Raw genomic sequence first — 23,231 nt, 5'->3', positions numbered from 1 at the left:
AAGGAGAGAGAGGGCGCCTGGGTGGCTCAGTTGGTTAAGCGACTGCCTTCGGCTCAGGTCATGATCCTGGAGTCCCTGGATCGAGTCCCGCATCGGGCTCCCTGCTCGGTGGGGAGCCTGCTTCTCCCTGTGACCCTCCCCCCTCTCATGTGCTCTCTGTCTCTCTCATTCTCTCTGTCTCAGATAAATAAATAAAATCTTTAAAAAAAAAAAGAGAGAGAGAGAGAAAGACCTACTAAAGGAAAAACTATAAACATTGAAGGATTAGGAGGAAAAATAACCAAAGGAATACCATAGAAACAGGAGTGTTAACGTATGATAGGGAACCCATAGGACACAGCTTTGTGGCTGCACTGCAGTAAGAAAATAGCATCCAACGGGCCCTGGATGTAGCTTGCTTTTTGCTAAATCAGAGACAGATTACAGAAAGACGGGCCCCGGAAGACGTTAAACACTTCCGCCCCAGATAGAGGAAAAAGGGAGGCAACAGTAGACACACCTAGACTTCCGTGTGAAAGAGCAACAAAACTGAAGGACAATTCTGTCTCATGGCAGGACATTGTCACTCACGGGCACAGAAACTCTCGTTGGACCACAGTGGCCAAAGGACAGTGCAGCTTGAGAGAATCCAGGACTCTTCTCTGATGGACGTACTACGTATTACAGAGCAGAAAACTGCTATATATTCCTGCACCCCTGCTCACCTTGCACTTGTCATTATAGGACATTCCACATACACGCACATGCACATCATCAATTAAAATACAAAAATGCAGTGTCGATCTTGTTTCCTGCCAACAATGCTGCTGAACGAAATGTAATTGACAATATTCTCCTGATTTTTAGAAAAAAAGATTATTTATTTGAGAGAGGGACAAAGAGAGCACAAGCAGGGGGAGCAGCAGAAGCAGAGGGAGAAGCAGGCTCCCCGCTGAGCAGGGAGCCCAACGCCGGGCTCCATCCCAGGACCCTGAGATCATGACCTGAGCCGAAGGCAGACGCTTAACTGACTGAGCCACCCAGGCGCCCTTTTTTCCTGATTTTTTAAAGAAAGATTTTATTTTTAAGTAATCTCCACACACAGCATGGGACTTGAACTCATGACCCCGAGGTCAAGAATCACACACTCCACCAACTGAGCCAGCCAGGCGCCCCCTGATTTTTTTTTTGAACCATATCTCCAACTCAAACTTTATCTGTTTAAATGTTATATTTGCCTCCTGCTCATAAACCTTTATTTCACTCACACTGAGCAATAAATTTCCCACACCGAAGTATCTTCCTTGCCCAATTAATCCAAAAGAAAAACACTGAAATGATTAGTGAAGAAAAATGTAGGGATTAACACACGCTTTTCATTTGTTTTTAAATATTTTTAAGGTTTAAAAAGTGTTTCGAGTGTGTAATTCCTAGTAGGAGGACATTATCTGAATGAATACCCTGGTGACAAAGCACTGTAGAATGTTTCAGCTGCGTGTGGGGCAGAGGGGTGGGGATTTCTCCAGTTTTCTCCGTGAAAAGAGGACGGTCAGAGGTCCACTGGTTTGTATGATTGTCACATTCATTAGGTGACCAAAGTTGCTCTTCCTTCAGCAAGGGCTTTATTTGTCTTTATTTGTCCGAGGGCATTAAGCTTGACCTCCAAAATTTGGCTAACAATTTACTGATGAGATTCATAACCTTTGAGTTGGTCTGATATTTGGATGTCTTTGCAGGGTTCTGAGCCACATCCTGGAAAGCCACCATAACTTCTGGACACTGTCTGGCAGTGAGAACCTCTGGATCACTACGAATTTCATGGAGCCCAGGCATTCCTGCCATTCCAGGCACACCCACCTCTCCCCGCCCCCAGGAGAATTACCAGACATTTCCCCCAGGAGAGCCCCCTGGGACTGGCTTCTTCCCCCTCCCCACTCTGGGCTCTCTCAGGTTCTTCCAGAGCCTTCTTAACCCTTCCTACTATTCTTTCTTTGAGCTCTCGCTCTTCACATTTTCACTCACACTTTCTCAGACGTTCGGCAATTTTCTGGGCTCTTGGTTGGACCTCTTTCAGCCTGTACTAGCATCTTCATCATAATCCAGTTTACAGGCGAGGGCGAGATCATGTGTTACTTCTTCCCAACGGCCCAGAAGTCGGCGTGCTTTTTCCCTACCACTTATAAGGCTGAACTGCATCAGGATGTATTTCAATAGCTCTGTCACAGTCTCGCATGGCAGCGTTTAGCTTCTGTAATTTGGTGAAGACACGGGCTCTCTTGGCATATACAGAACAGCCGAGCGAGGATTCAGCTTGTTGGCCTCTGTGAACAAGTTGGAGGTTTTCTAGCTCACCACACTTTCGGGCATCAAGGACAGCCACTTTTTGATCGTTCGTCTGATCCATCGTTTCCTCGATCATCTCTACACTGTCATCTCCCATTTCTTGAGGGGCATCGGTATCCGGTTCAAACACACCTTCACTGTCAATTTCTAGATCACTTTCCTCACTTGATGGTTCCCCTGTCTTTATGTTTTCCTCCACCTTCTTCCTATCTGTTTTTTTCTTCCTTGATATTGTCTTCTAATTTAGTTTTATGAGTAGCAGGTGGTCTTTTACTCCCCGTGCTCTCCACCGGCTCCCTCAGGAAGCGATGCTCGGATCGCGATGCTGCACATTTTCACAGAAGCTCGCTCACTGTGTGGGGGTCCGGGGTCCAGAGGCGGCGGGAGGCGGTGGGCCCGGCAGAGGTTGCGTCCCACTTCCAGGCACGGGTGACTGGGACCGTGTGGGAGGAGGCGGCTGCTGCGAACTCTCCTGATTTTTTGTCTTATTGAATTAACCGGATACTTCACATACTGACACAATAGAAACAGCCACACTGGTAACAGGTCCCAACCACCGTGTAGAAAATTAGCTAATTACACCATCTGCTTAATTAACGCAGCATTAAAAGAATAAGGTTTTTCACATTAGGGGAGAAAGAGAGACACACCAAACACCAGACCCAACCCTACCAGACCTTCCAGAATCTTCCGACAGCGGTCTAGATTTGGCACATACAGCGTGGGAGGTTGATCCAGAAATTGCCCCGCTGGTTGAAGCAGCCTGGGAAGATGGCTCAGATTTTTCAGGGGACACGTTGCATGATGATGCCTGGCCACACCAGGTCCGTGCTGATCCGTTTGAGTGCCAAGATGTCCGCACTCCCATGAGTCATCCTTATTTTAAGGATTGCTTCTTTTTTTCTTTTTTTAAAGATTGTATTTATTTATTTATTTGCGAGAGAGAAGGAGAGACAGAGAGCACGAGAGGGAAGAGAGTCAGAGGGAGAAGCAGACCCCCCGCTGAGCAGGGAGCCTGATGCGGGACTCGATCCCGGGACTCCAGGATCATGACCTGAGCCGAAGGCAGTCGCTCAACCGACTGAGCCACCCAGGCGCCCCTATAATGGAGGACATTATTCTAGGCTACAGACATAGCCACCTGTACCACAGGATTGCCAAAATTTCGTGGCTGGTCTTACACATGATAACCATCACTACAGCCAACATTCTGGTGAGCGCAGAAGGCAAAAATAAGACTTTAGCCCCTGAATACAATGTAACATTCCCACACCACAAAACCAACGTGTGCCGAACTCAGTTTTTCAAATCATGTCCCAACCATACCAGGATTGCCTGAGCGCGTACCAGGCGATTTTTCCAACACTACCCTCTTTCCAGAGCTAATTATATATGCACTGAATTCTCCTAGAGCTCAGAAAGCAGCTCTTAGACACTTTCGCCATTAGAGTGAGGATGTTAAGCTTTCCCAACAAAATTTTTATTCTAGCTTACAAACTGCACACCCATATCAAGTCATAGATAGCACGAACCACACACTAGATGACTATGGACAAAATACGACAGAATGTGAAAGACTGGACTTAGGCGTTCATTCAATGAAGAATTTAATAACGTCTCAAACCAACATGCCACTCACATTATAAACAAGAAGCATTTTATTTTTTAAAAGATTTTATTGATTCATTTGACAGAGAGAGAGTTAGTGAGAGCAGGAACACAAGCAGGGGGAGTGGGAGAGGGGGAAGCAGGCTTCTTGCCGAGCAGGGAGCCCCATGCGGAGCTCAATCCCGGCACCCTGGGATCACGACCCGAGCCGAAGGCAGACTCCCAACGACTGAGCCACCCAGGTGCCCCAACAAGAAGTATTTTAACTGAAAACATGGAATCAATCACATCCATTAAATTAATTAATTAATTAATTAATTTATTTATTTTAAAGATTTTATTTAACAGAGAGAGAGACAGCAAGAGAGGGAACACAAGCAGGGGGAGTGGTAGAGGGAGAAGCAGGCTTCCCGTGGAGCAGGGAGCCCGATGTGGGGCTCGATCCCAGGACCCTGGGATCATGACCGGAGCTGAAGGCAGACGCTTAACCGACTGAGCCACCCAGGTGCCCACATCCATTAAATTTAAAAATCTCACTACACAAACATGTGTGCCCAACGTGGATCATACACTATAGGATACCCAGACATCACATGCATGAATCTTACAATAAACTCATACAAATCTTTTGTCAACTCATGGTATGAATTGTGGTACCAACCAGGCATGGAACAAGAGAATATATATAAGGAAGATGAATATCCTGAAAATATTACTGGTATTGAGGCATATGATGAATATCCTCAAAGCACTGCTACTGATAAATCTTCATTATATCATTTTCCATACTTTACCCCACCCCTAGAAAAAGTTCCAGTGCCAACAGGATACCCAAAGGATGACAACATTATATCCACAAATGAAAATGATGCGTATTATAATTACAACTTGACAGATGTCCTGGACTTTCCATTCTTGGGCAATTTTTGTGTGAGACGTAGGGATACACCATGTGATAACACACATGGAACTTGGTGTGCGAAAACTTCATCAGCTTACTTAAGACCTGAAGAATTTTATACAAAGAAGGTAATGGAAGTTTTGCACCTGCCGAATTGGATTGGAAATTAAAAATAGGACGAACCTTGCTTCCATAGTCGGATCACCACTTTACACACCAAGCTAGACCTGATTCACATGTACCTAAAAATTCACTTTATTATATGGAGCCATTATGCCATAATTGGATAACGGTATGCCTAAGAGGCTTTGAAGGTAATTTTACCACACACCTACACAGAGATGGTGCTATAAGGCCAATTCTTTTATTATTATTTTTTAGGATTTTATTTGTTTATTTGAGAAAGAGAGAGAGCACACGAGCAGAGGGGCAGAGGGAGAAGGAGAAGCAGACTCCCCACTGAGCAGAGAGCCTGGCACCGACCGGGCTTGGTCCCAGGACCCCGGGATCATGACCTGAGCCAAAGGCAGATGCTTAACCAACTGAGCCACCCAGGCGCCCCAAGGCCAATGCTTTTAAAACTAATCCTTGTATGCTTTCAACTAGACCTTACAGTGGCACACACAAAGGGATACTTTTACACAGAATATTCGGGAAACCAATGCCTAAATTATCCATTTAGAACAATGCGGACTTTAAAACACTGGATTACAGGACGTGGGCATTACCCTGATGGACCAATAAATTGCTCTAGAGCATGAAAGATAAGCTCACGTTCAGCCACTGACACCTTCTGCATACCCCATGAGAATGGAATAGAACTGAAGCTCTTAAATAATACCGTAAATAGGCAACTCCCGATTAACAGGATAGCTGAATATAAGTTATGCTTTAATAACACAGGATATAGTTTAAGTTGGAATGATGACACAGAGGTTATGCATGGATGTCACACAGCACCTCCATAGTTGAGGATATTCCCATAGACCACGTCATGTCCTCATGGAATTGACATCTTTTCCAATGATAACACTTGTGGACAAGCTCCAGGCTTATCAGATATTGCATGCAATGTTACATGGTGGGATGTTTCCAGCTTAAGGGACTACCTGTTAGAGAGTCCACTACTGCAGGCCAGCATCACAACTTATAAACCACCGATTAACATTACTAATTGTTGGAAATCTGGGCATCCTGTAGTTAAAACAAAATGGTTCATAGGACAGTCTATGACACGAGTACAATCACATTTAACTGAATTTTGGCGCGTGAGAGGTAAATGGGATAAAATGATCTTTCCCTGTGATCATACTCTAGGTAATTCTATTTATTTATTTATTTTTTAAAGATTTTATTTATCTATTTGACAGAGAGAGACACAGCGAGAGAGGGAACACAAGCAGGGGGATTGGGAGAGGGAGAAGCAGGCTTCCCGCGGAGCAGGGAGCCCGATGTGGGGCTCGATCCCGGGACCACGGGACCGTGACCTGAGCCACCCAGGCGCCCCTATTTGTAACTTTTTGAGGAGCCACCATGTTGTCTCTAGCGACTGAACCATTTTACATCCCTCCCGGGAGTGCACAACAGTTGTAGTTTCTCCATATCCTCTTTTTTTTTTTTTTAAGCTTTTATTTATTTTTTGACAGAGAGACACAGTGAGAAAGGGAACACAAGCAGGGAGAGTGGGGGAGTGGGAGAGGGAGAAGAAGGCTTCCCGCAGAGCAGGGAGCCCGATGCGGGGCTCGATCCCGGGACCCCGGGACCGTGACCTGAGCCCAAGGCAGACGCCTAACGACTGAGCCACCCAGGTGCCCCCATACTCTAGATAATTTTAAAGACTTATTTATTTATTTGAGAGAGAGAATGAGCACATGGCTTGGGAGGGGCAGAGGGAGAAAAAGAGAGAGTCTTAAGCAGATTCTGCGCTGATCATGGAGCTTGACACAGGGCTCGACTGAGATCACTACCTGAGGTGAAACCAAGAGTTGGATGCTCAACTGACTGCACCACCCAGGCGCCCCCATATCCTAGATAATTTTAATAGCCTTGCAGCTATGAGTCCATCACTTTAGGTCCTATCACACCTCCATGGTATAAGACACAACTCAATTGCTCCAAGACCATTCCTACTCATGACACATCTCTTTGCAAATTATTTAATATGACTGGCACATACAATGTTACTTTAATATCAAAATCTGAAGTCAACCTATATAACATAACAAAGGAAATGATCATCCCAATATGTCCATTAGAACAATTAGATTTGGGGCGCCTGGCTGGCTCAGTCAGTGGAGCATGCGACTCTTGATCTCGGGGTCATGGGTCCGAGCCTCATGTTGGGTGTAGAAATTACTTAAGAATAAAATCTACCCTTTGGTTAATAAAACCTCAATTATACGAAGAAAATCACCAGCATGGTGGAAAACATTGGGAATTGATTTTAATGCAAATGTAGTGACACAGATTGATCCAGATGTGCAACAATATTTCTTCTCATTGACCCAACCATTGGATGTACAGTGGGTGGAACTGGTCAGCACAGCATCCTCTCTGTGAGAATATAACCAGAACTGATCCATCCACACCAATTTACATAGCTAAAGGAATCACCTTTGACAAACGTGATGTGTTACCCAGGAGTCCAGGCCCACGTATTATTGAGGGAGGATGTTGGAATGCTACACACTGTATGAGAACGTTCCATTGGGAGCCACAAGGGACCCCTGGTATTACCAACCCAACGCCAAAACTCCTCAGGTCAAATACGTTTGACCCTATTTTACCTAACCCTCTGAGAATTGTATACAATCCCATGCCACAGAGCGTTGAAATAACCTTCCTGAAAGAACAACTCAGTTTGTATTATCTACAACCTGAATGTAAGATTTAGGGCACAGAGCTAGGAACAACCACCCACGAATGGCCCAACTGACCCCTCTTCCCCCCATGGATAGGATTAGGCTTAGAAAGCCTACAATCCTGGTAGGATGAGGCATCATTGCTAACTTAATTACCTCTGGAATTCAGGGAGCAGAAGTCCAGACTATTAAGCAAACTATTATTTATTTGCACTTAAAAAACACATGAACCCCCTACTTCATGCAATCATAAATTTAGGTTCCAAGACCTCCTCAGCATTCAGAAAACTATATTCCCTTGTCTCAGCTGGGCATGGTTACCATGCCTACCAACGGGACTTCAGCCAGAACACGGGCCGTAAGGTCCAGGCCCTCCAACAAAATTTACTTCTTCTTAGAGATTTCTACATAAGAGACCAATTAAAAAATAGTTGCCGTAGAATGGATAACCTCCTCCAGAGAGCTTGGAATGATAATGGAAACATTATTGCAATAGGAAAAATGTATTCTTCTGACCAGACAGAATCTCTTTTAGGATTAGACACCTCCAGATCTTGGGGTTGTGACAATACAGGGCAATGTAAACTTTCATTGTTAAGACTATTAGGGGGCCAAAGCTTATTAGCATATGACATATATATACAACTAATACATGGTAACATGGTACTCATGGCAACATATACACCCCGCTGGCTTGATGTTTATGACAAGGAGATGGTATCCCAATGATCGCATATCATGTAATACACCCGGCATGAACTGGAAATCAATGCTGATCTTTTTCCTTGAACAAGAACATCCGTTGGGGTGACTGGGTGGCTCAGTCAGTTGAGTTGAGCCTCTGCCTTTGGTTTGGGTCATGGTCCTGGGTCCTGGGATTGAGCTCTATGTTGGGCTCTCTACTCAGCGGGGAGCCTGCTTCTTCCTCTCCCTCTGCCTGCCCCTCCCCCTGCTTGTGCTCTCTCTCTGTCAAATAAATAAATAAAATCTTTAAAAAAAAATCCTTTGAAAATTTATTTTTGGACAAGGGACTCTATTTTATTTTATTTTTTTAAAGATTTTATTTGTTTATTTGACAGAGAGAGCGCGAGAGCAGGAACACAAGCAGGGGGAGCGGGAGAGGGAGAAGCAGGCTCCCTGCGGACTCTGGGATCATGACCTGAGCCGAAGGCAGACGCTTAATGACTGAGCCACCCAGGTGCCCGGGACTCTTTATTTTTTAAAGTTTATTTATTAGGAATCTCTACACCCAGCATGGCACTTGAACTCACGACCCTGAGATCAAGAGTCACATGCTCGTCCGACAGAACCAGCCAGGTGCCTCTGGACACGGGACACTTTAATTGGATAATTTGCACTAATAGCTTTTCAGAGGTCAGGTTCTCTCTTCATGCTAGAATGAATGATATTATTATCACCATAAACAATGAATGCATTAAAATGTTGTATCCTAATATAACACTTTTTTATTTATTTATTTTTAAAGATTTTAATTATTTAACAGAGAGAGACAGCAAGAGAGGGAACACAAGCAGGGGGAGTGGGAGAGGGAGAAGCAGGCTTCCCGCCGAGCAGGGAGCCTGATGTGGGGCTCGATCCCAGGACCCTGGGATCATGACCTGAGCTGAAAGCAGATGCTTAACAACAGAGCCCACCCAGGCGCCCCAATGTAACATTTTTAGATGAAAACTTGGAAGGACTCAGAGCAGCCTGTCAAACATTACCCAGCAAGCCTACCCATTTTGAACGAGCTGCACGGGCCATGCATGAGGCCTCAGCACTCGACACCAACCTACCTGCACTGAGCAAAGATACACAAAACTTAAATGACGAACATTCCTTTCTAGAGTTGTTAGCAAAACCCTTCAAACTCATGATTTGTTCTGGCTCATGGTCTGACTGTAATCCTTTAAAATACTTAAAGATGGGATGGAATCCTGTCTGTACACACGTTTGGGAATCCATTAAGGAAATTCTATTGCTTTTAGTTATTATTTTTGTTATATATCTTATTTAATCATGCTGTTAGAATGTTATACACCCCTGGGCTTAAGAAGGAAAAGGCCTGTGTCAAGCAATGAAGCGGCAGTGAAGGGGACGGCAGCTACGAGATCTCGCTGAGACCCGCACCGGCTGAGGACGCCCCGGAACTGATAACCAACGGAAGCAGAGCGGGTCTGCAGGGGCCCGAGACTGATTAAACCCCTTTAAAAAGGGGAGGATGTTTGCAGCAAGCTGTCAGACTCTTCAGACACGACCCCTCTCTGTCTGATCGCCTCAACAAGGCAGCTGTACCCAAGGCTCTGCCCGATGGATCTCCGAACAGAAGCCTGGGGTCTGGGGACTGTCCTTGCACTGACTTGCTGCCTGACTTCTCCTTGGGGTCAGTGTCGATCAGGGCGGGGCGGGGATAGCGGAAAGCGACTCACTCTCCAGATCTCTCTCAGCACTCACACTCTGGGCCACCTCCTTATGCAAACCGGCAGCCAGGGAAGGAGGAGGAGTCGCAGGGAGGGGGGGGCCCCCCCGCTGTGGATGATAAGTGCTGGGTTTTTCTCAGCCCAGAACAGGGTCCCAGTCTCCAGACCTAGCCAGAGGCCTGAGTTGGGGCTGGTCCCCAGGTTCTCAAGATCTCCAGGATTTCATGCCTGATGAGCTCCAGGCCCAACCAGCCTTTAAGGCCTCTTAGCTTCGATGTGGAGGGAAAGAAGATCCTGGGTGAGGGGCTGCCCCTTCCTCGGGTGCTGTGGAAGGACTGGGGGGAATGAACTCCACATGCTGATGGGCAGTTCCTGCTGGGAACAGGGTCCCTCCTGGCTAGGACTGGGGCCTGTGTCCGTGCCCCCTTCCCCACCCGCCCTGGGCTGTGATGACCGCATAACAGTGGTGCCCACACTCTGTTCTGGGTTTTACCTTCTGAGCCTGCTTTTCTCAGCCTCCATGCTACACCCCTAGAGGGATCCCCCGGAGGCAGGGCTGACGTCTGCCATGCCTCCCAGGGCCCCTGGCCTTGTCATTCAGTCATCCAAAAAATATGCCTTAAGCCAAGCTCCATTCCCATCAGTGGACAAGACAGGCACTCCCTGCTCCCATGAGCCCCCATCCTAGCAGGAAAGTTGGGCTCCTGGCAAGTAGATAGTTTCAGATGGTGCTGTGAGGCTTTCCTTGAAAGGAGCGAACAGGGTGAGGTGACAGAGACTGGTGCCAGCAGCTTGGGGGCAGGGGAAGGGCTCTTTGAGGCGGTTTCATCTAAGCCAAGACCTGAAGGATGAGAAGGACAGCATTTTATTTTATTTTATCTTATTTTTTAAAGATTTTATTTATCTATTTGACAGAGAGAGACACAGCGAGAGAGGGAACACAAGTAGGGGGAGTGGGAGAGGGAGAAGCAGGCTTCCCGCTGAGCAGAGAGCCCGACACGGGGCTCGATCCCAGGACCCCGGGATCATGACCTGAGCCGAAGGCAGACACTCAATGGACTGAGCCACCCAGGCGCCCCCAAAATTTTATTTTTTTATAGCTTTATTGCAGTATCGTTGACATATAAACTTCACCGATTTGCACAATTTGGTGTTTTGGCATATGTATACACCCATACAAGCACAACTAAGGGAGTGAACATATCCATCACCTCACAAGTTTCCTTGGAGGGTCAGCAATTTGAAAAGTTGGGGAATAGGATTTCAGACAGGGGGACTGGCATGTAAAAAGGCCCTGTGGCAGAGATAATCTTGGTAGGCCCTGTAGCAGGGATAAGCTTGGTGGCGCCAGGAGCAGAAAGGAGGCCAGTGGGGAATATGATAGGGGATAAGGTGGTGGTGGTGAGGGGCAGGAGCCCCACCTTGGGGGGTCTTTTTGGCCTAGGAGAGAAGCTTGGTTCTGAATCTAAGTGCTTCCTTGACACCCTCTTGACTGGTGAGTGGGTGGCCACTTCATACTTGGCCATCAGACCCTCTGGCCCTGTCCTCACCAAGGCTCTTCCAAGAAATCAGCCACGTGGGGCTTGACACCCACTAATGACTTAGTAAGTGGTTTCCCCCAGAAATGATTTACATTTTAACTGGGGCCTTCAATACCTCTACCCGAGGGAATGACTAATGGTGGAATTTCAAGCTGAGGGGCAGGCCCATGGATGGAGCCTTGATTAACCACTCCTAGGTCTCCAAGTTCTCAGCCTTCAGAAAGTGAAGCTGGCTTCTTGACCATTCTGGTTGTAAGTCACAATTTGAGGACCGGGTGCCTTTGACCGCCTCAAACCCTCCAGGGTTGGTCCTTGGGAGCCTCCCCAAGCTGGACTTCCAGAGACCCAGTTCATGTGGGGGTGGGCAAGAAGGAGAGTGGACAGAAACACAAAGCCAATCCTCATAGAGCAAATTCCTGTAGAACGGACACTCTGGGAGCTTGAGAGCAGTCTCCAGGACAACCAGGAAGTGTGGGGTACCCCTGGGGCTTTAGGACATCATGATCTGGGGGTGCTAATCTCAGCAAGGACAGCCACCACCCTAGAGAGGGGAGAGGCTTACTCTAGATCACAGACTTGGGTTTGAGTCATGCGTCTTGAAATTCAGTAACTGAGTGGCTTGGGCAGGTTATTTCTCTGCCCAATTTCTCATGGATTTTTAAAAATCATCCCTTTAAAAAAAATCGTCACTTTGCAGGACTACTGTGCTGGGTACCTCAAAAGCACCTTTGATTCATTCATTCTGCATTTTTTTAAACTGGCTGTCCATGTCGTTCCACGTTCTGAACATTGGGGGCCAAATCCCTGCCCTGGGTGGCGGCGAGGGGGGGGGATTCTTTTTCTCCTAGGAAGCCAGCAGACCCTGGCCTTGATTTTTCCATCTGCAGGGTAGGGGCAGTGCTCCCCGGAGGGAAGCGTGGCTCATCGGGATAGGAAGGGCCCTGTGAGGAGCGGTTCCTGCGTGGCTGTCCATCCCCCTCCCCGCGCCGGCCCTCCTGTCCAGGCACCCAGGATCCGGGGCCTCGCTGCGGGGACACACTTGAGGGGACACACTCTCCTCACCTGTACCTCCAATTGAGCTGCTGCTACCATCCGTTGTTGTTTCCTTCTTGCACCCGAAGCCTCTGATTCCGTGATTAATACTGGACTGGGCTTGGTTTCCTGAGAGTTGAAATGACTCACCCCCTTCACAACGGCCCGGCTGAGCAGGAAGGCCTGGGGGAGATGGGGACTCTGTGACGGGAGCCGAGGCCCACGGGGTCATCCCCGCCACGGGCTGGGCTTTGGCCAAGTCTCTTTCCCTCTCTGGCCTTTGCTTCCTCCTCTGTCGCTCTGGAAGGTGGAAGGAAATATTGGAAACTAGAAGGAACAGTGGGAGCCCCTGTCCGGCTCCCAGGCCCAGGAGCTAACGAGGGTTAAAACCACCTCCTGGGGCTCCAGGAGGAGCCTCCCCACCTTTTACCCTTTGCAGTCGATATCACCCATTTGTATTATGCATGAAGAAATTGAGGCTCAGAGAGGGTGAGTGATTGGCCCTAATCCACACAGCTAGTAAGTGGCAGAGACAGAATTTGATCGGGCTGTCTGATGTCTGGTTCTAGCATCTCTACCAGCCTAGAAGAGCAGAGCTGGGCGTGTCCTGTAGGAGCCCCCAGGCCCGGAGGAGATCCAGGCCTCCTCTGCTTCACTCTCCCTGGAGCCTCAGGCCAACAAGACTTAAAGCAGACTGCCAAATCCCAGCCCATTTCACAGATGAAGACACTGAGGCCTGGAGGGGGATAATCGCGTGGCCAGATGCAGACCTGGAACCTGGGGCTCCCTACTCTCCAACTAGTCTTCCCACCCCTAGAGCTGCCACCTATTAGGCTGGAGCCAAGACCGAGCCTGGACCTGGGCGCCGAGGCCTGGGGAAGTGCCCCACAGCAGGGTGACTAGCAGGCTGCTGGCCTGTGCTGAGGTGCAGGGGAGGGTCGCCCCTCTGGCATCCCCACAGGGGCCAGGGAGGACCTCTGACCCCCCAGAGCTCTCGCCTGTGGACCTGCCACGGAGCCCAAAACCCCTGTGTGAGTCACTCCCGGCTGGAACGGTGAATGCCGTGGTAAACTCATCCCTTGGCAAGGGGAACACCAGACTATGAGCATTTCATCTGCGGTCCTCAAAGGAAAGGTCCCGAGCCATAGCGGGCGCCTGGGTACCCAGTGGGAGTGGGGCAAAGGTCAGTGAAGCCCTTTATATTTCTCCACTTGCAATTCAGAGATTTCTATGTCCACCGTTTAATTCTGGGCTCATGGCAGCCCTCCGAAGCCTGCCTGGCAGTTTTCTTTTTTTTTTTTTAAAGATTTTATTTATTTATTTGAGAGAGAACACATGAGAGGGGGAGGGTCAGAGGGAGCAGCAGACTCCCTGCTGAGCAGGGAGCCCGATGCGGGACTCGATCCCGGGACTCCAGGATCATGACCTGAGCCGAACGCAGTCGCCCAACCAACTGAGCCACCCAGGCGCCCTGCCTGGCAGTTTTCAAATGCACATCTGGCTGAGAAGGAAACATGCGCCCCCTGTGCCCCCCCCCCCCCCCCCGTCTACCTCTGGGTATTCACACACCTGTGCAGTCCCCGCCCACACTGGGAGAGCCAGCATCTGTAACCAGCAACATGGTGTGGAAGTGACGACACATGACTTCTGAGGCTAGATCATAAGACATTGTAGCTGAGGCCTGAAGGTCAGACGGGATTGGAGCCAAATCCCAGCTCTACCACTCTCAAGCTGTGTGACCTCAGGCAAGTTACTTAACTACTCTGAGCCTCAGTTTGGGCATCTGTGAAGTGGGGATAGCAATACTGACTTGAAATCTTGTTGCCAGGATCAAATGTCTGGCCAAGGGCCTGGGTAACCTACTTGGGGGGTGTGCACTGCAGGGGCTCATCCAGGCACCTGGGAACCTCTAATGTGTGTTCCTTCCCAACTTTAAGGAGTGAACTTCCTGCCCCAGCCCTCAGTGGCCAGTGCTCACCACCCACTGAGAAGCCAGAGCTGAGTGACCAGGACCCAGCTAGTATCCTGGGCCTTGAGCCAGGGAGACCTCTGGGGGGTTTGAGTTGGAGGCAGCCTGACTCCTAGGTCCCGCCAGAGAAACCCCCTAACAGAGAGTCCTACTTCCATCCAGGCTCCCAAGAAAGGTACTCAGAAGAGGACCTGGGCTAACCAGAGCAGAAGGGTCCAGGCTTTCCTCTTCTGGGTGTCAGCTTCCTAGCTACCTGCTGCTACCTTTATCGGGGGGGGGGGTATTTTGGGGTTATTTGGGGCCAGGGTTCCCAGCTGTTGGGGAAGTCCCTGGATTTCCTGAGCCAAGTCGGAACCTTGCGTCTTACTCAGCATCTCTTTGGTGACAGACTCCCTGTTCCCTTCAGAGCGCTTCCTGCTGCGCCTGCCTTCTGCCCCTTCCTCTGAGATGAGACGGTGTGGGCAGGCTCCGCTCACCTTCCTGCCTCCCGCAGGCCCGGGGGCTGGCTTCCCCAGCTCACTCTGGCGGGCACGGCCCCTGTGATCCCACAGCAGGGCCCACCACTTGCTGCACCTTGCATGGGGCCCAGGGACTTCCCCTCCTGTTCTTCAAAGCACTTTCACACTTGTCAGGGGGTTCGCGAACTGCCTGGAACCCGCAGGAGGTGCCCAGTGGGCTCTGCCCAGAGCCCACTCTTCAGAGTCCCACGAGCCGCCACTTTCCTGGGCGACTGCAATTTCTCCAGTAGAGGCTGGACTTCTCGGGGCTCCAGCCGGGTCCCTGGCCACAGAGTGTGCCCTTCTCTCTGCTGGCCAGTTGCGGGCCCACGGCCCCGTGCCAGGCACCGGCTCGGGCTCCCGAGGCGTCCTGGTTCTCCAGAAGCACGCAGTTTCCCGCGGCAGGGGGAGACATGAACAAGTCATTACTGTCATGACGCAGTAAAGATCAGTTCTAGAATTGAGGTACCAAAAAACGACAGAAACCACGTTTCTGCCTGGGAAGAGGCCGCTGGGGGAGGAGAAGGGACAATGAGGAGATGACCTTGGGGCAGGCTCTGAAGGTGAAGAAGAGTCGGAGGGGTGCTCCCAGTGGAGGACCAGGGATGGTTAAAAGCATGGAAGAGGCAGGGACGAGGATGGTACGCATGGCTGGAGCAGAGCGCCAAGGGAGAAGCTGAAGGAGAAGCTGAAGGGGAAGCTAGGACTTAGCCAGGCGACGCAGGGGTCTCCAACACCACTGGCTTTGAGGAACGCTGGCCCAGTGGATTCACTGCTCTGGGCCTCAGTTCCTCACCTGCACAATGGGCACAAAATAGGATCTTCCTCAGGGGGCTTCCCGGAGGATTTGAGGAACCAATGCCTGAAAAATCTTCGCACAAAGTGAACACTCAAGACAGCCAGTGTATCACTTCTGATTTTTCATGGGAGGAGAACGCCCACCTCCACCCCCATTGCACCTCTGCAAGGGTTCTGTGCAGGGGAGGGTGGGTGACAGGTCCCTGGGGTGGGGGGGGTGGGAGAGACAGGTTTCCAGAGCATCACTATTAGGATCATTTTTAATGGATGTGTAGTATTCCAGTAAGCAGATGTACCACAGTCCACTTAACCCTTCACCCCTGATGTTGTGATTCTTAGGGTATTTCCAACATTTATAAATAATGTTTTAGGAAACATTGCTGTGTTTATGGTTTCCTTTTTTCTTTTTCCAGTTCAACCATTACCTTCGTTTTTTGTTTTTTTTTCTTTACTAGGGCGAAATTACAGAGCCACAAGTTATAAACAGTTTTGTTTTTTTTTTTCAGGGGGCTTTTGCTAAAAATTGCCATATTGCTTTCTGAAAAAGGGTTGTAACACTTACCAGCAGAGTATGAATGCATATTCTGATTTCACCACCGCTTTGGAGTTGGATTTTACCAAAGTTGTTTTTAATAAAGAACAACAACAGTGGGTATTGAGGAGGGCACGTTCTGCATGGAGCACTGGGTGTTATGCACAAACAATGAATCATGGAACACTTCATCTAAAACTAATGATGTAATGTATGGGGATTAACATAAGAATAAAAAAAAAGAACAACAACAACAACAACAAAAAACAAAGAACAATACAAAAACTCTCATGATTTAAGAAGTCTAAGGAGGTATCAAAGGTTGCTTTCATTTGCATCTCTTGCTAGAAAGGTGGAATTTTTTAAAACTTGTGATTACATTCATTTGTATTTCCCCTGGGTCAGCCGTGTTGGTGGTGGTGTTTGATTATGCATATGGGCTTAACAAGCATTTATTTATTCAGAGTCCCAGCTCTTCTATAGTAGAAAGCTCTGAACAGGGAAGCAGACATCCTGGGCTGCTCCTGACCCTGCCTGGCTTGTGAACATCATGGGTGGTCACTTCCATACTCACTCACTTAATTGTTTAACATAGTCCCAGCTCAAACATGCCAGGGCATTCTCACCCAGGGGAGAGCCCAGAAAGGGGTCTCCCGGAAGGATGCATAATTACAACAAGTTTTTCCAAGTGGAATCCAGAACTTGAGGAGAGTTGGGTCTGGCAGGAACGGCAGTTATGGAATGCTCTGGTGGGAGACTGCTGGTAGGGCCAAGGAGATGAGGCGTTTCTGAAAGATGGGGGGCTTCTACCTTGCAGGGACAGACCGAGGTGCAGAATCCTGAGGGTCACTGGGCCATTCTGGGCTCAGGGAAAACAACTGGCCATCTTTAATCAGAGCACCTAAGACTGGCTGCCTATTTCTCGGTCTCCAGGTCTTTAAAAAAAAATACAACGCAAGCACATGAATCCCTGACCTGCAGACTACCTGGTGGATGCTCAATGTATATGCTTGGAACGTAGAATGAAAGGGAGAAGCGCTGGAAGGGAAAATTATCCCCCTGCAAATGAGAACTAAATTTGAATGAGATTTGTATGGTTTATTTCTTTTCGGTAAGAGTTCTAGGCTCTTCCTCTAGGCAGAAAACTCTCACGGGGCATGGAAATATCTGTGGATTGACAACCAAATACTCGATACTCAGTCCATCAGTTCCTTCAACAGTGAATCCCTCCATCTAACCATGAATCTACCCACCTGCCCATCCATCCATCCACCACACACCCATCCATCCATCCATCCACCCACACACCCATCCATCCACCCATCCATACACCCACACACCCATCCATCCATCCACCCACCCACACACTGATCTCTCACCTCACCCACCCACCCATCTATCATCTATCTACTGACTCATTTTTTAGCAAATATTTATTCAGGGGTGTTGGCTTTTTCTGCAGTCCCCTGACTCTAGCTGTCCCTTCTAAAAGAATCCCCAGGGCAAGAGAGAAGGTCTGGGTTGATCCACATCAGAACCTACTCAGATCTAGCCCTATCTTGGGATGGGGGTGGGGTGGGACCATTGTGCCTGGAGCTCCCAATCTCCTGAGTCCTCCCACCTCCAGGCACCAGGCGTTGTGAGCAGGGTGTTGTGTGGAGGGAAGGAGCTCCCTTCCCTGGCCCTCAGTCCCACGGGGCCAGGCAGCAAACTCCTTGGAGCTGGGAGGACGCCTTCTGTCCAATCGGGGCAGGTCTTTCACAGAGCAGGAGGGGAGTGTGGCTTGTCCTGAGTCATCTCTGCACGTGTTTTTGTCCGCGCTTTCTTTTTTCGCTGCTGGTAGCGTTCCTGGAAACCGTCCTGGGTGCCAGTGCACCTCTGGATGGTGGGGGAAGGGAAGGGTTAAGGCAGAACCCTCAGAGAGAGTCGCTCACTTTTGAAGTGACTTCACAGCTGCGGCTGGCGCCGGGGAGGTGCGCTGGGGAAGTCTGCTGGCGGCGCCCTGTGCCACCCGAGGGTCCCCCAGGTGCGGCTCCGGGCTCTGGCCCCGCACGTGGGCGCAGCGCGCTTCCCAGGCTGCCTAGGTGGGCGCTTCCCCCGGCCAGCTCAGCCTTCCACCAGGCCAGGATGTGCCCCCTCCGCACTGTGCTGGGACTGCTGCTCCTGGGGGTGCTGGGAGCCTTCCCACAGGTAAGAGGGTGGCAGGAGCCTGGGAGGCACCGGTGGTCCAGAGTCCCCTCGTTGCCACCGCTGCCCTGAGCCCCTGGCAATGTGGGGGGCGTGGGGCACAGGGGACGTCGGGGAGTCCCCTCACCTCATTACCGCACCCAGCTGGGGTGAGGGGGCACAGGTGACAAGTAGGGTGACAGGAATCTGCAAGGATTCACAGGTGGGAGGTTGGCTGACTGGCAGCTGGTGGGGGCCTCTCCTCCCCCGCCCTGGCAGACCGCTGCGATTATTCATTCAATCGGCAGTAACTGAGCTGTGGGGGCTATCTGCAGGAGGTAGGCTGTTTGCGGGTGGGGCTCCTGGGCAGGCCGGTGGGGTTGGTGTTGGGGCTCTCCTTGCTACTGGCCCCTGGTCCCTAACGTGGTTGGCGAGGGGGAGTTGAGTGTGGGTGAGAAGAGGGAATGAGGGAGCTAGATGGGCCAGATGAGTACCCTCGTCCCCACCCCTGTCTGGCCAACACGTGGATCCCAGGCCCTGGAGCACATAGTAGGTGTCCGCCCCTGGAGAAAGGTCAGCGGTGGGGCTGACGTCTGCTGTAGGAAAACCCCAGAACCGAATCTGGGGACTGCTTTAGGAAAACTGGGCCCTTACTAGTGGCCAGCGCTGAGCTAAGCATGGGGTGGGGGCAGAGCTCAGATTAAGCGGACGTGGTCTACTTTACCGACAGCGCTGAGCGCAGGGTCTGAGGAGGAGAGAGGCCTGTGGCTGACCATAATACCCAGGTGGAATACAGTAGGTGTTGGTGAGGGGCCTGCTGAACATTGGTACCGAGCTCAAATGCAGGAACAACAGCGGTCTGTTGGGGGGAGGGGCAGGCCCATCCTCTTTAATCCTACAGAAAGAGGAGGTCAGCCCTATTCATCCCATCCTCGGGGCAGGGAGAGGAAGGAAGTGGAGTGGTCTCCAGGCAGGAGGAGGAAGAGTATAGGTAGAAAAGGGGGACAAGCCGATGCCCGCCCCCCAGCCCCACCCGGTCTTCCACGGGACAACGTGAGACAGAAGGCAAAGGGGGTAGCGAATGCCCCAGCTACAGAACCCTCCTGGCCCTTCGAGTCCTCTGCTGATGACCTGGGGGAAGGTGTGAGTTTGGGGTGCCAAGGGCTCGGGGAGATAAAGGGAAAGAAAGAATGTGAGGGGGACTTGGGGGCTTTGGTGGCTGGAGCTCGTGTGCTTCCTTTCTATAGAGTGAAACCCCTGTTTAAATTTTTTTTTTTTAAAGATTTTATTTATTTATTTGAGAGAGAGAATGAGATAGAGAGAGCATGAGAGCGGGGAGGGTCAGAGGGAGAAGCAGACTCCCCGCCGAGCAGGGAGCCCGATGCGGGACTCGATCCCGGGACTCCAGGATCATGACCTGAGCCGAAGGCAGTCGCTTAACCAACTGAGCCACCCAGGCGCCCTGTTTAAATTTTTTTTAAAAGTATGTATTTACTTATGCAAGTAATGTATGAATATATCCTCGATGCAAAAAGTACAGATAAAGCTAAATCTTTGGACCTCCCCTCATCCTGATTCCTTTGGAGGTATAACTGCCATCCTGGGTTTGGTGTCTCCTTGGCACACCTTTATAAATGCATGTCCATGTTTTATTAGTTTTAGAGAAGTAGGTAGGGTTTTCCATATACTATACAGAATGCACAGCTCCTCATTTGGCTTCTACGTCTGCAACATGTCTTGGACATACTGTCCCGGCGATCCCCTGTTTCCCTTTTATTTATTTATTTTTCCCACATGTTTATCTTTGAAAATGCTATGTAGTATTCTACCAAATGGGGGTTCCATAGTTTTATTTATTTATGTCCCTGATGGGTGGGTGATAAGATTCCTACCACTGTTTTTTTGGTTTGTTTGTTTGCAATTACAGTGGACAGCCCCATAGGGATGCTTTTGGGAATGTGTATGCTTCTTTCCCAGAGAAGCTGAGGCGAGAACGTAGAGGTTGCAGGGTGAAAATGCATTCAGGTAATAAGATGCCACCAAATTGCCTTCCAGGGTGGCTGGACAATCCCCCGCAACTCCCCAAAGCAGTGCCTGAGCGTAGTGACTTCCCCACATCCTAACCGACTTTTGATCTTATCAGAGTTTTTATTTTTGTCAGTGTGACCGGTGAAAAGTGCCATATCCTTGTTGTCTTAATTTGCATTTTCCGCCTACCGGAGAGCCTGTGTGACTCTCGTGGGCTCAGACACTGGGGCATTTCTTGGCAGGAATTGGGCTGCCTGCTCAGCTTCCTAGTCCCTCCGACTCCCCTAAGCCTTCTTCCGCCTCTGATGTCCCAGTGAAGTTTTGGGAATTCATCATTAAAAAAAAAGAAAAAGAAAAAAAAATCCCAAGTCAGGGATTTTAAATCCTTTTTTCTCACCATCTGATTTGAGACTCCATCATTTTGTGGTTGACGCCTGAGGCAAGAATGCTTTCTTGCTGTGTGTCACCTTCTGAGGAAGAGATTTGGCCTCTGATGCCTCACACTGCAGTCTCCCCAAGAGTGGTTTTGGTAATGTGACCCAGGATTGCTCTGATGTGAATCCTGAGAAGAATTCATTGCCCTCATGCCTCACCCTCGCCGCCATCTTTCTCATGTGGTCACCCCGGGGTGGGTCGGTCGGTCGGTGGTGGTAGGGGAGGGAGGCCCAGGGCCTTTCGGTGAGCTCTGCAGACTTCAAATTCCTGTCATCCTCTTCCAGTGCTAAAGCTACAACCAAACTCCCTCCCGCACCCACGCCCTCCCATCCCAGCTCCCTTTCCCTCCAGCCAGTTGTAGGACCCTGATGTTCCCGCTGGGTACGGCTCTCCTGAACGAGCCTTTGCTGGGGTGATTCATAAGCTCTATGTGTCTCTCTTCCCACAGGGCTTTTCAGAGCTTGGCTAGTGACCCCACAGGGCGGAGGGCTAATAGTGGGTTGTAGGTACCGGCGGGAGGAAGATGAGACTTTCCTGTCTTGTTTGGGAAAGAGGACTTTTCCTGCAGCTCACAGCCACATGGAGGCAGAATTCCACCTTATGCACCAAGCGGAAGGGACCCAGAGCGGGGTGTCCGATGGGAGGTGGCGGAGGAGGTGTGGGCTGATTTTACGCAGGGCCCCCCTTCCTCAGAGAGAGGCCTGGGCAGCCAGGAGAGCACAGTGGGGTTTGAGCGGGGTGGGGAGGGGGGCCTTAGTCAGCTTGAGATCAGTCAATGCTGAAGAAGGGCAGCGTTTACTGTAAGTTTCTGACTCTGTTCCCACTCATATCTGACCTAGACTTGTTTCTTGAGTTGTGATTCATCCTTAAGCTCAAATGCACCTTCCTCTAGGCCTCTTTTGCCTCAGGAACATCATCAGAAGGAAATGGGGCTGAGGGAGATCTGGGTCTGGGTCGCCCCGGAAACTTGGCGGTCGTTGGCCCAGATGGTTAGTTTAGCCCCGCCCGGGCTGGGGTGGCTTCATCGGGCTCGTGTGCTGACCCTGGGGGTGGCCCGTCCAGGGTCACGGGCGCCAGGGTCCGGACGAGGATGCAGAGGCTCAGAGGCTGAGGACGGTCTTGCCCGTAGTGTCAGGACGGGTCAGGGGCTGAGTGGGACCAGAGTCGCAGACCCAACGGACAGAATGTTCAAAAAAGCCAGCTCAGCAAGACCAGTTCTCCAGCTTCTCTCTCTCCTGCCACCTCCCCACCCCCCCGAGGGGCTGTTGGGGCGGAGGGAGGGAGGCGTCATTCCAAAATCTTTGCTGCCTATGGTTGAAAACCACTGGCATTCTCAGTGGCCTCCCTGGTGGGGAGGGACCTTTTCTATGCCGCCCAGTTCAGTTACTCACTGACTTCTTGGGTCTTTGGGGATATTCCTCCAAGTACTCATTCATTCATAAAATCATAAAGGAACAGCTGCTCTGTGCCTGCCATGTGCTGAGTGCTATGAAAGGTAAGCCATTATTAAGCTCCTCTTGTATGCTAGGTATTGTGGATGCAGGATGAAGGTGAACCGGTCCCTGCCCCCAAGGGTGTGGGAAGAGGGACCCGGAGGAGAGTGACCAGCGCTGTGGGGAGATCGGCCCCCCGCCCCCCCAGCGGGAGCCCACAAAGGGCCCGTGCTCGCCTCCACTGCACTGTTGGGGACAGCTTTTGATGCGGGGGAGGGGAGGGGAAGGGGTTGTGATAAGAAGCTCGGTACCACGGCCGGCGCCAATGTCCTTGCCGATGGCCGGGTGGAACCGCATGTCAGCGCGGGGGTGTGGCGATGCACTCTTGAAACTCTATCGTTGGCTTCCATGCAGGGTCTCTGGGCCTCCAGGAGCTGACTGCCCGGTGCGGTTCCTGCACTGGAACAGGCCGAGAGTTCTCTCGTCCACACGGTCTCGTAGTGGAATGGGGGGGCGGTGCCCACTGGGCCCCTGGCTTCCCTCCCCGAGCAGACTGGGATGATGGAGGTGGTCCCAGAAACAAGCCGGCCCTTCTAGCTGGTGGGCTGACATGGGGAGGAATCCAAGGCACCTCCAAGAGCGGACAAAAGCTAAAGTACCCCGGGGGGAGAGGGAGCACTCCCTATTC

At 50.4% G+C, this 23,231-nt stretch overlaps 1 pseudogene; it reads right to left on the bottom strand.

Annotated features, from left to right (window-relative positions):
• Positions 1-1,611: 1,611 nt before the first annotated feature.
• On the bottom strand, positions 1,612-22,900 carry LOC118019644 (annotated as a pseudogene).
• Between the last annotated feature and the right edge of the window lie 331 nt (positions 22,901-23,231).

The sequence above is a fragment of the Mirounga leonina genome, unplaced genomic scaffold (genome assembly GCF_011800145.1).
Source record: "Mirounga leonina isolate KUSES-001 unplaced genomic scaffold, KU_Mleo_1.0 Mir_173, whole genome shotgun sequence".
Lineage (NCBI taxonomy): Eukaryota > Metazoa > Chordata > Mammalia > Carnivora > Phocidae > Mirounga > Mirounga leonina.
This window is presented reverse-complemented; position numbering and strand designations above follow the sequence as displayed.